The sequence below is a fragment of the Xenia sp. Carnegie-2017 genome, unplaced genomic scaffold, assembly GCF_021976095.1.
Source record: "Xenia sp. Carnegie-2017 unplaced genomic scaffold, XeniaSp_v1 HiC_scaffold_6, whole genome shotgun sequence".
Classification (NCBI taxonomy): domain Eukaryota; kingdom Metazoa; phylum Cnidaria; class Anthozoa; order Malacalcyonacea; family Xeniidae; genus Xenia; species Xenia sp. Carnegie-2017.
Window position 1 is genome coordinate 3,344,948 of NW_025813526.1, and position 12,935 is coordinate 3,357,882.

Below are 12,935 nucleotides of genomic sequence, written 5' to 3' on the forward strand. Positions count from 1 at the left end.
AAAGAATAAATACAGAGCAATTAACTGTTAGTATTATTGCGAAGGTAGTATTGCAAAATAAATGCCTAAATTTACTCTGCTGTACTGCCAATACCAAGACAAACTTATCAGGCAAGACAATTTTGTATTTCAATATTTTATTCTCTAGCACTTCTAACTCATATATATAACCTCTGTTGTCTTTAAAAATGGTCAAAAATTAGAAGATTAAAACTACCTATGTTGCCTGCCTGAATAAACTGATATGATATCGCAAACTATGGTAGATAAATTGTCAAGTTGTCTTTTCCATCATCCACCTTCCAGAAACTTTTGCATTTCTTTTAAGCATGTGCAGCATGTTGAATCTGTAATGATTATTTCAATAGCTTACTTTCACTATGGTGCAGCTGTAAGAGTCTAATAATAATACATATGTACAATATATTTCATATAACAATGAAATGTATAGTACATATGTATTATTATTAGACTATTACATTTTGAGAAATATTTGCCACAAACCCTAAAAACATTCGCGTTTTTCTAATGCATAGAAATACATTTTAATGTTAAAAACACTGCGAAAATATAGCAAAATTATTAAATGTAGATATGATCTTCGCACTTTGTTGGACAATTTAAGCAATTGTCTCATGAAAAAGTCAGGTGACTCAACGGGATTCGAACCCATGACCTCTGCGGTGCCGGTGCAGTGCTCTGACCAACTGAGCTATGAAGTCACACCGTGGTGAGCAGGTCAATTTTGTTGGGTTCATGTAAAATTATTCATGATTAATGAGACGTATTTATTTTTCGTGTTTTTCCATGTACTTGTAAGATATTTACGGTTTTGTAAAAAGTGCTTGTGTTAACGGACGTTAATTTTGTGTTGAGAGTTGCCTGCCTTGTCAAAATATAATACCTATAAACCATACATACGTGTAACTCACCTGAGATAGCGTGACAAACATTGCATATAAATCAAGGAATATATTTACTACATAAATCCTTTTCATAAAAAAACATAAACAGATTTCTGGGCCGCCAATGCGAGAACATCAGGTAATTTAACAGTACTAATCTTCGGTTTTTCGATTCACAATGTTGGCTAATTGAAGTAGCTATAACGCACAACAAAACATAATGCTTTTGAGTTCTATCTCAGTCATAAATCATGCTTTGAGTTTTGTGTCTGAAAAAACATATTTTAGCACGAACTTTTGTTTCACTCTTTAAACTGTTTGAAGGTCATAATATTGTGAAAGTTTCACTGTTTGAAGGTCATAATATTGTGAAAGAGCAAAATCAGTTTTCTGTTGTTGTTAGCTTGTAGCTAACTGTTTTTCAGCCATAAAAATGAGTAAAAAAGACGCTACGTTAAACTCATCAATGAGAGCCATGCCTTAATACCTATTAATAGTTTAGAAACTTTAGAATACGGTTTAAAAATTGAGGACATTGAAAGACAAGAGGTTAGACTTTAGCTTGTCCAACGCATCATAGGAAATTGCAGAATTGAAATACTTCAGTCTCCATCTTGCTATTTTACAGATTGGTTCATGCATACCAAAAATCTGGATACAGCCAGAAGATCTCGATCCTCATGATTTTACACTTGGTAACAGAGAAAATGCTGAACAATTTTATTTTTGAGCAACATAGCTTGCTGAAAGTTATAGTAGAATGCTTGAAACCGTTTTATATAGAAGACATTCGTTATTGTTAGTAGTGTGAGACCATAAGAGAATTTTGTAGCTTAAGAGCTGCTTTAAAGTAAATATCGTGGTCAATGAGACATATATAAAAATTTTCAATTACCAGTCATACTAGTGAATAACTGTGTTGTAATTAACTGATTTTTAGATCATATGTTTTACAGTTATTTTCTTAGTTTCATCTTTTTTAAGACGATTATACTGCTGTATCGATCAAGTTGCCAATCTTTAACATTATTACAAACATTTGTTGATGTTTAATCTTGTCCTTTGTCAAATTTAACCATAATCTGGGTTAAAAATTTAACCTGGAAATCCGAGCCAAATATTTTGAGCAAGGTTTCCGGGTCGTTTTAACCCAACTTGCGTTGGTGGCATATTGACCAGTTTCCGGGTTACAATTTAACCCTGTTTGTGTTATATTTGACCCGGACGTTTTTAGATGCCAACCCTATCTTATATGAACAATCATTGTTTTTTAAAACGCGTAATAAGGTACACTTTTTGCTAGAGTAAACTTACTTTCATTGAAACAGGCCCTAAACTATTGAATTCATATGTCCACAAACAAGTATTGTACCAGCTCAATAGCCGAAGAGAGGGGGGGAATGTACAGAATGAAATCACTGCAGTTTGAAAAAATAAAACAACTTACTTTTACACAATGGTTCTTTAAAGATGGCTACACACGTCAATTTAGTCTTTCCGACTCCAGTAATTCATTGCATGACAAAGTTAGTTGTTGATTTGCCTTGTTTGCATTCTGCTGGCAGGCAGATTTGGTCCAGTTATTTTCAACAAAACTGACAACAATGCTTAACCTACTTTAGGATTAATCTGCCTGCCAGAAAAACGTAAACAACGCGAGACTTGCTTCACTTTATAGCTTGATAAACCTAGAAAACGATTGATAATGAATAACATTAATAATGTTTTGGTGCTAGTTCGGTTTAGGTCTAGAGCTGCTCAAAATACAGCGGATGCAAGAGACAACTAAAAGGAAATGTTACATTAGTTCTTCTTCTAATCTTGATTTCCACTGTCAAAAATAACTCACGAAGAAATGACCCAAATCTAAACTAATCTTAACCCAAACCCTCGACGTTTTCCTAATCCCGTTTTGAAGACTAAAACTGTATTTCAAACTTTCTTATCTTAATTCTGAATCAATTACAGGAATATCTATATTTAAAAACACATCTATTATCCAGTCAGAGTAGCAATGAAAGACTACACTCAACCCAAACACCGTTAAATAAGACTATACAACACAATTGATAATACAACTACGTTGGTCCATATCGTTATGAGCAATGCTTTTGATAGCATAGAATGATAAATAAATTCCTAATCTTAAAAATAGAAGATATTGGCGTTTTACGTAAATTTTTTAATTGGTTCTCTACGCACCTATAGGACTTGTTCATATGGAGAGAATTTATCTATTTGTCTATTAGTTCTGCCCTTAATAAACTCTCAAAACCCAGCAATTTCGTTTACAAGAGAAAGTTTTCATCATCTCAGAAACTTCTGAAAGAGTTGCAAGCAGATAAAGATGTCAACTCTCTACTCACTGCAATCCGACTATTTGAGGAAATATGCGCTTCTCAATCAGAGCAGTGCCAGTTCTGGAAGAATTTTCAATATATAATGGAAGTGATTAAAAATTTAGTGCGAGCTGATAGAGATGGCGATTTCTTGCTGAGCTTTCAGAGTGTTCAACAATTATGTCCGATTTTCCTCGGAGCTGATGCCATTCACTACATTAGATATGGTTCAGAAACAGGTTACAGATCTACTTAGAAGCACTGAAATCGCTCAAAGGCAATCATCCTGATCTGTACTCTTCTTTTCTAAGTGGAGATTTTGTCATCAAGAGGTCGGCTGGACATTTTAATGTTGTTGCTGTTGATATGAAGCTAGAGCAAACAATATAGAGGTCTGCCAAAAGTGTTGGTAGCATAATTGGTAGAAGTAAAGCTATTGACTATCTTACAGATTGGTCAGTAATCTACCAAGACGTCCTTGTTATTAAGAACTGGTTCCGAGATATAACTGGGGCAGATACTGGAGGAAGCACTGAAACGCTTTCCCATCATCATCTTACATAGAGAAAGAATGAAGTTGTAAATAATGGTGTTTTTAAGTTGACCGAGTTCATGGAAGTTCGTGGTAATCCCTATGTGGAAGCTCAGTTATCTTCAAATCACAAGTTCAAAAATTTTTTGACCCAGATCGAAGCAGAAGAGCGCGTAGCCCATGCTCATTGTTCATTTATTAAAAATATTGAAGAGCAGTAGGAGGAGTTCAGAAAATCTGTATTTGTATATAAGACTAGGCTTCTGGCTGACAAGATTAACAAGTTTAACTTAAAGCTCATTAACTTTGTCAATCCAGCAAAAAACAACCTGCCATTAAAAAAGGCACTTAAGAGAAATGAAAAAATGGGTATTAAAATCTTCACTATAGCAAACAACAAGGGTATTAAAATCTTCACTATAGCAAACAACAAGTGCAAAAATCTGGAATATGTCCTTCAGCATGCCATAAGATCTCACAACTACTTGTTTGATGGTCAGACATGACTACATTAAATAAATCACAACTGATTGCACTGCTAAGAGCCTATCTTATTCCGGACGATTATGATTTTCATAAGAACCCGTCGCGAATGTCTGTTTTTTTAGATTTTATGAGTTACATTCCATGCCAGCTCGCACCAAACGTTTATGGTGTACTTTTGGAGCTGTCGCTACTCATGTCCTATCAACATTAATAAAGAAGCACTTCGGCAGCGTAATTCATGTTGTTTTTGATAGTTATCTTGAGCTCTCACTGAAGAGGGTGGAGCGTGACAAGCGAGGCAAACATGGGGTTATTCATTTGGCAAAAATTGACCATGACACTCGAATTTCTTAGCAAATGAATAAATTCTGGACGTCTGACAAAAACAAAGTTCTCCTCCAAACGTTTGCATCATCAATACTGCTGGATCTAGCTAAGAAAATGGGGGTGACTGTTGTTTCAAGTGGTGTGGTTGATGACTATCCTACGTCTGCTACTATTTTCAAAAGTGATGATGATTCTTACTCTGTAATTCCTGAACTTTAACTCAATTATGAAGAAGTAGACTGGAGACTCATTGCACACATTCATTGGAATGTTATGTTTTTTCCTTCTTGTGAATGTGCTATAACGATTTAGAATGACACAGACGTATTGGTGTTATTAATTTACTACTTTCATAAATTTAATCATAGTGCACTACAACAGCTTTGGTTGGAGATTGAAACTTGAACAAATAAAAGTCTCCTTCCTGTTCATATTTTGTGTAGTACACTTGGGAAAGATTCATTCAAAAACCTTCTTAAGGGTCACATAGGGACAGGGTGTGACTATCTTAGCAAAATTGGCAATAGGAAAAGTGGATTGGCAGCTCGCCCTAAAGATTATCGCAGCAGGTTTGGTTTCCCTGGGATTCTGGATAGACATCAACTTGATCAAGCTGAAAAATACTTGGTTAAAACATACAGCAACAACGCTACCGAAGATACGTTTGATGAGTTAAGAGTAAAAGTATGGAAAAAGTCTGGATCAGTCAGAAATCTTCCCCCAACAACTCATTCTGTTCGACACGGACATATTCCTAGATGGTGGTTCTTGTACAAGAAAATGAATTCTTCGTCTTCACTTGGGAAATACGATTTCCTGCAACCAGATGAATATCGCTGGGATATTATGGATGATGAACTACAGCCGCAAAAACATGTCAAGCTTCTTCCTGATGAATTGGTTGTAACCTGTAACTGTACATCTGGATGTGCAAACAAGAGATGCAAGTGCCTGAATACTGGTTTTTCATGCACACAACTTTGCACCAGCAATGAATGCGTAAACATTGACACTGCCAAGAAACTCCAATGACATATGATTAATAAATTTGCCTGCTAGACTAAGCTTAAAGACTTTTACGGTATAGACTGAGATATTTACCCAAGAATTTTTTCATATTAGGCATAGTTACATCAGACTTGATAACTCTTTTGGTTTGAGTTAGATTGCATTAAATGTCTCTCATATGATGTCTTTTAAATGATGTTATTTTTTACTAATGTTTATTTATCAACCAATACTTACAGCACTCAAACTCTTTACTCGTACGTATCCTGAGGAAATGTAACATTGGAAATAGCTTAGCAGAAAGGAAGATATTAATTTGTTACACAATTGGATGGTTATATGAGTAGTACTCCAAATTTTCGAACACTTTGTCACCTCAAGCTAAATGTGCTAAGGTTAAGTTTATGTTTTGGAACCAGCAGTTATCCAATTGCAAAAAACTGGTCTAATATTGGGTTGCAACATGTTTTGTCACAACCAATACTTCAAATTATCTTTTATTTATGGTTAGACATCGAAGATTAAGACTATAAATGGACCTCGTTTATTGGATCTGCACACACACTTAATCCTCCTTATTCAAAACGTCTACCTAAGTTTTTCTAATTATTTGGAACCTGAAAGCAACATTTAATCACTCAAAACCTTTGGACCCAATGAGTTGCACGGTGTTCCTGTCAGATACTATTGACGTTGTACAAGAAATTCGACCTCGTTGATTACTCCCCTGTTTTGAAGCGCTGCTGGACAACGCACTTTTACTACAGCGCCGTCTCTCTATACATGGAATGGACGACTAAAAAACATCAGACTATGCACCACCGTTTATGTAGTTTTAAATATACAAGCTGTAAATAAATATTTTTCCAACAATAAATGGAAAGTACACATGGAAAATGTTATAAAAGCCAATTATCTAGAAACGGTTCAACGGTCATAAGTTTATTACCTGATAAAGTAATTTCACTCTCAATGTTAATTTGTCATTGTCTCCGAAAAGCCTTTCACTCAGTTCTGAAAACTAACTTTCTAACAGGTTTGTTCTAATACAGAACATATATGTTTTATAATTAAAGTAATAAACAACGAGCCCCTGCATGTGTAATAGTAATTCCAATAAGCCGTCTCTCATTTGAAATGCCCTATTACATCGAGAATTGCTTGCAAGACTATGGTTGTGAGAAATCAGTTTGTCTGTCACCTATTTCAAAAACCAAGTGAAAAGTTATGTTACCTTTATAAGTAAACTACACTTTGCCTAAGACCAGCCAAATATGACCTTTAAAGAAGAAAAGAAGAAAATTTTATTTTAATTGTTGCATTTGTACAACAGCAATATTCACAATCTTCTTTTAAGTTGAACTTAAAATTACATGACCATCGTGTGTTTTGTTTACAAATCTATTATTCTCACGCATAGGCTTAGAGTATATGGGGGCTGAGGGGCTTGAGCTCCCCTGTAGAAATTTGTAAATATTATCAGAACATAGAGGCGTAACTAGAACTTTTTTGGGGGGTGTATATTCATATATTCAGTTGTGTCCTACTGATTTCTTTGAATTTTACAAATCTCACTCCTTTGACATATACCTATGAAATTTGAGTATGTAGTATTTACTACTCTTAATGTAAATTGATCCTCCTTATTCAAGCGTTAAATTAGTTTTAACGAAGATGGGCCGAGTATATTTTCCGACAGCGTAAATGCAATCGTCAATTGATCGGTAAAATATTTTCAAATGCGACCACGATCTACTAATACGGTCCGCGGTTCAAATTTTACTAAAAATAGCATTTAAATGAAGCATTTGGATACTTTGCAGGGTATCTAGCCAATCATAGGACATGTATCCGTGACGTTCGATACCTTTGATACCCTAGCTGCGTTTTGATTGCGCAAGAAATAAAATAATCGTAAACACCTCGGAATTCATGTAATATTGTTCATATTGGAAACAACCGCGATCTTTCATTAGTAACCGGTTTGATTAAGCAATCTCTATGCATTCAAATGACGTTCTTAGATGTTTAGGTCGTTTTTTTGACCAGTTAGGCTCTAAACAAAGCGATTTGAGAGAGCTTTCTGCTTTGAAACTTTCGTGTGAGAAGTTACTCTTTAAGAGTAGGCAGCAGTTGAAGTCAAAACGCCAGCTCGTCGTTGTTTGTGCTTTTTCCAAGCTAAAATTTCGGAAGAGCCAGCTTAGAAGATGTGTGCATCATGTTCCTGTACGGTATGAATAGCAATTTTTGTTGTAACTTTGTCTTAAAGTTTTACCTTGAATGTAAATTGTGATTCGCATACTTGTTGAATAACACGTCCTGACGTATTCGATGTAATTAGAGTGTGGCTAAAGAGTTGAGATTCAATTACACCAAGATAGAATTTACAATATACCACGGGGATATAATCGTCATATGTTTGTTTTAAATGATATGTATAGATATTTATTTAAGATATGTAATCATCTTTGATATTCACTCTCGTTGCCAATTGACATCGTTTTCTTCTGTTTTGGTTATATGTTTTTTTCCTATAGGCTTGGATAATACTCTCTCAGCAGTCAGCATATCGTACTTACTATACGGCAGTTGTGCATATAATTGCTTAAGAGCAATAATTGAACAATTCGTCAATTTTTTGGTGGAAAACGACTGCAAAAACAACTCATATTTATGGGTTGATGGGTGATGTAAAAGATTAAACGTCTAAAAATAAACTACTTTGTGATTTCACAAATTATGCAACTTTAGATAATTAACTAGTAAAGAGAAGGGGCTAGTGAACACTATATGGAGGGTTGACGCTAATATTCATTTTATTGTAACTTAATGCTCAGACTGCGGAAAATGGCGTTCTTCGGGTTGAATTTGAAAATTTTTCCCGGCGGGAGAAAACGACAATTTTTCTTCCGGACCGCTGAGCTCCTTCGAGCCTTCGGCTCTCAATACGGTCAGTTTTTTCGCTAGATCCTCACCTGAAACGTTACACATATTTTTTATGAGTCATGCCAAAAATAAATTGGTTGAGTCAGCAACATAAAACGATTCTTTAATCATCGCATTTTATAACTATTCCCACTGGAACTTCTCCCTTCTTAAAATAATTATGTTCTTTGAAGAAAATAACGATAGTTAAATTAACCATATTTTGTTCAGAGGCATGATGACATGGCAATTGCAGGTCAGTTGAAACCTGCTCGTACTTTGCAAATCAACAATAATCTTAAAGTTACAATATTGAGGAAAACAAAATATTTTGTATTAATCACCATCATAAAGCCTTCCGTAACAAAACTTTGTCGATGGATTTGCAGTCGATGAAACATGACATTTTTATATCAAAAACAAACGCTTGAAGTGCATATGCAATGAATTTTCACCCCCTCTTTTTTATTTCATATTATTAAAGTTTAAAGCACTAGAAGAACTTTGACACATAAATAAGCTCTAGGAGCCATGTATAAGTAAGTCAATTTTGCTGCCAAAGTTGGTTCCATTTGCGAACTTTTTCCGACGCCATCTTGAACTTGTGACGTAGATAGTTGAACACGTCTGTTTGTCGCAATATTAAAATAATAATACAATTAACGTTTTTATCGAAGTAACATACCGATCAAAAAGTTCGCACTAAAATTACTGAAAATCGAAACTTTAAAGAGTCACGAAAAATTTTTTTTTGTCTAATTAAAATTCTGATTGCAAAAATGAACTCTACGAGGCAAGCTCTTTAAATATGTCAAATAAAAATGGAGGGTAAAAATTCATTGCATATGCACTTTAAGTTTGTGAAACATGCAGACGATAACTGTCAAACGTTTTCCTCTCACAGTCCAAGTTATTTACTTTTCGCGATTAATCGTGTATGTTGACGAGCAATAATTGATGTTTAAGACGGAAAACAACGCACAAAATACTTTTGTGCAACGGTCGCTAGCAAATGGAATTAGCATATATATCTTGCAAATTCTTAATGTCGGCTGATTTCAAAGATGAGCAGTGTGTATGAGGTGCTAAATGCGTCGAAATATCATCAAGCAACCAAGCAACTAAAAACTTTGTCATAAGAACAAAAATCACCATAATTGAGGAAATTATCAAACTTGATGCAATTTTTAACAGCAAACTTGATGAAATTTTTGATTGAACTTCTTCATGTACGGAAAAAGTTGTAGTTGTGTTTTTGATTTGCGTGCCCACAAACAATATGGCTGCCAAAATTATATAACTTTTTCGGCAAGGCTCACAAATTTCTTTGAAGATTTCAATCGCTTTTGTTACACATCAGACGATTTTACATATTCAATGACCAGATCACATTAGTTTCACCGAGAACGAGGTACGACTTATTTACAAAATTATATGAAAACCCCAAGAATACAAAAAAAAACATGACAAAAACAATTAAATCTTACTCCGATGGTTGTCAGGAGGGTATAGTGGTGAGAAGACCAAGGTTGATAGTGAAAAAGGAATAAATTGAGGATCAAGATTTAGTATTTGTTACAAAAACCTCATATTTCTCATATTTAAGAATTTCTCGCAGTTCTCTTGTCCATTGAGGGCTAAATGCTCTTTTCTGACCAATACAATGGGCCACATACTTGAACCAATGGATCGAATCAGTTTTGTTGGTGCTACCAACCGTGATAGAGAATGGTTATAGAATCCCTTAGAACGCACATGTCAAAAATTAAACTTCAGCAACTACGTAACTCTTAACGCATTAGTGGATCGTTTAAGTTGTCTGATTCGACCATGCAGACGCTAGACGGTTTATCAATAGGAGAGCATGCAGAAATTATTTATATAGTAATAGTAATGTGTTTTTTGCTTTTTAAAAAAGTTTTATCGTGGTCATTTTCTCTTATCCTCCCCTTCGACTATAATTCAACAATTAGATACATTTTAGAAAAAATGCGTGATCCGATATCAAGAATATACATAATGCAATAAAACGTTCACAGATATAAAAATTTTTTATTGAACAAAGCTTTCGACTGTCTGTCTACAGCCTTCGATGGATAATAAAAGAAATGAATGGGGTGTAACACAATATAAATACATAAATAAAAAAGCGGAAACAAAGTAATATGATATAATGTTCTATGTGATAGGTACAGTTTCTGTTTTCGTAAAAGAAGTTTTTTCATGTATTTATATCGTGTTACATCCCATTCATTTCTTTTATAACCCGTCGAAGGCTGTAGACAGACAGTCGAAAGCTTGTTCGATAAAAAAAATTGATACCAGTGAACGTTTTACTGCATTACATATATTTTGTAACTCTAACCACAAGCCATGTGGCACCTTAACGGCAGCTATATTGTTTGTGGCACGCGAATCGAAATACAACCACAACGCTTTGCTTACATGAAGCTCATGCAAAAATTTCATCAAGTTTGTTAAACGTTTGCTGTTAAAAATTTCATGAAGTTTTTTAGTGAAAAATTCATCAAGTTTTTAATAATCTCCTTAATATTGGTGATTTTATTCATATGACAAAGTTTTGAGATGCTTGATGAAATTTCGTGTGATTTCATATTATGACGCATTTGCATTGGCGTCAATCCTGCGATAATTGGGGACCATATTCATATTTTCTGTTATGCCAGGCTGATTTCTTTTGAAAGTGAAATTGTTTTGAAAAGAAATTAGCCAGGAATAGCAGAATATATGAATATAGTCCCAAAATTAACACAGAATTGACGCCAATGCGTATTTAGGCACCTCATAAGTGTTGTCGAGACACCGTGTGCACCTCTTCCCTATGTAAATAGTTATGAGTATAAATATGAGTATAAATATAGGTATCTTAAATAATAAAATGGTGACTTTGTCGTGGTGACAAATCTGCAAATACCATGGTGAATGGTATAAGCAGTGCTGTAGAACTAAATTTATCAGAGGGTGGGGGGCTCTCTTGACCAAGCTGAAGCCATGAAATTATGAAAAATGCGTGACGTCGTCGTATGACATTATCATGGATGTTCACAACGTTTAACTGAAATGACTCATACATGACAGATTATAACCCATAAGTCTCACAAGTAACGACCACTACTTTGATAAATGTTTGAAATAGACTTACACTCAGTCATACTACACTATTCTTGACAGAGCTCGTTAGATAAAAAGTTAAAACTGCGAGAAAATGAGTCTGCTACATAAGTTTTGATTTATAAAAGATGATCATTTGCCAAACAGTAACGATAACAATAAAACATTATGTATAGTTGCATAGTAAATACTAGTACTCTACTACTACTATACCATTTGCATTCTACAACAGCTTATTTTTTCATTATCAACAGATAAAATGTCGGCTTATAATCTGAACCAATTTAATCATCTCTTATCTTCCCTGAGTTGAGTAGAGTTATGTCCAAAATTTGTCTTAAACTCAAAAAGGTAAAATAGAATACAGATTCAGAAAACGCACATGCTGCACAACACTAATACAAAAAAGAAATTTCTTTAAAAAACTTGAAATATTTGTAAAAAAAGGAAAATGTTTGTCTCAACTCAAGTCATAGTCTATATCAATATACATTAATTATTGTTCATGAATAAATTACAATGCCAGTCTATGATATGACTCCTCGACTTTTATGTTAGGCTTGAGTAACATCAGCCAATTTTATTTGACAAAAAATTGTTGTAAAGGTGTGAGCTCTGCTTCTTTTATCAGCATCTTTTTTCTAGTTTGATTATTTATAGCAGACTTGTGGTTTTCCAGCCATTGCTGCACAGCTGAACTTGCCTCTCAGAATTGTGCTAGCCGACCATTGATGCTTATGAACATCAAGGAGGATAAATGAGAAACAGACATGCTAGAGCGTGACTTCAAACATATTATGTTCATTTTTGAAGATCCCCTCTCTGCCTCGGCACTGCTTAATGGTACAATTTGAAGCAATCCTTTTAGTAGCCATTCCTCAATAAGCGAGGGGGTGTATCGAGGATTACTGAAAATTTCTCGATATGATGCAATCATGCCTGTCGTATTGATTTTAAATCTTTCACAAAGTGACATGATATGTTGCTCTCCATTTAGCCATGGAACCTTCTCACCCCTTGGCCATTTTTCCGGATAGAGAGATTAATTTGGTTTAATAATATCTTCTCAGATCTTTTATCTTTTCCAGCGCGTTTATCGTCCATAGCAAATAGTCAGTTGCTTTAAGAAGAATGATGCAGTCCTTCTGCATTGATTCAGACAAAATTGAAACTGCCCAAGGCAGTCTTTCATAATGGCTAGGTCTTCAACAAGCTCTATCGTCTCCATTCGTTTTGCTAATCCTTCATAGGTTGCTTTATGCTTATCTTGAAACTGTGAAA

At 34.5% G+C, this 12,935-nt stretch overlaps 1 protein-coding gene and 1 long non-coding RNA gene across 5 annotated transcripts in view; one reads left to right on the forward strand and one right to left on the reverse strand.

The window, feature by feature from the left end:
• LOC124458537 (TNF receptor-associated factor 6-like) overlaps positions 1-12,935 on the reverse strand; it is a 58,197-nt gene that overhangs the window by 39,275 nt on the left and 5,987 nt on the right. For 3 of the 4 annotated variants that reach the window (XM_047008531.1, XM_047008530.1, XM_047008534.1), the window contains exons 2-3: positions 6,832-6,876; positions 2,353-2,593 (exon numbers count right to left, since the gene is read on the reverse strand). The gene's annotated coding sequence lies outside the window, so the exon portion shown is untranslated. Of the gene's footprint in view, positions 1-2,352; positions 2,594-6,831; positions 6,877-7,872; positions 7,888-12,935 lie in introns of those variants that run through there. The other variant, XM_047008532.1, reaches the window with a different exon arrangement.
• LOC124458541 lies at positions 7,682-8,314 on the forward strand. Its single transcript, XR_006953255.1, has 2 exons — positions 7,682-7,828; positions 8,135-8,314. It is a non-coding gene; the product is annotated as an uncharacterized LOC124458541 (long non-coding RNA).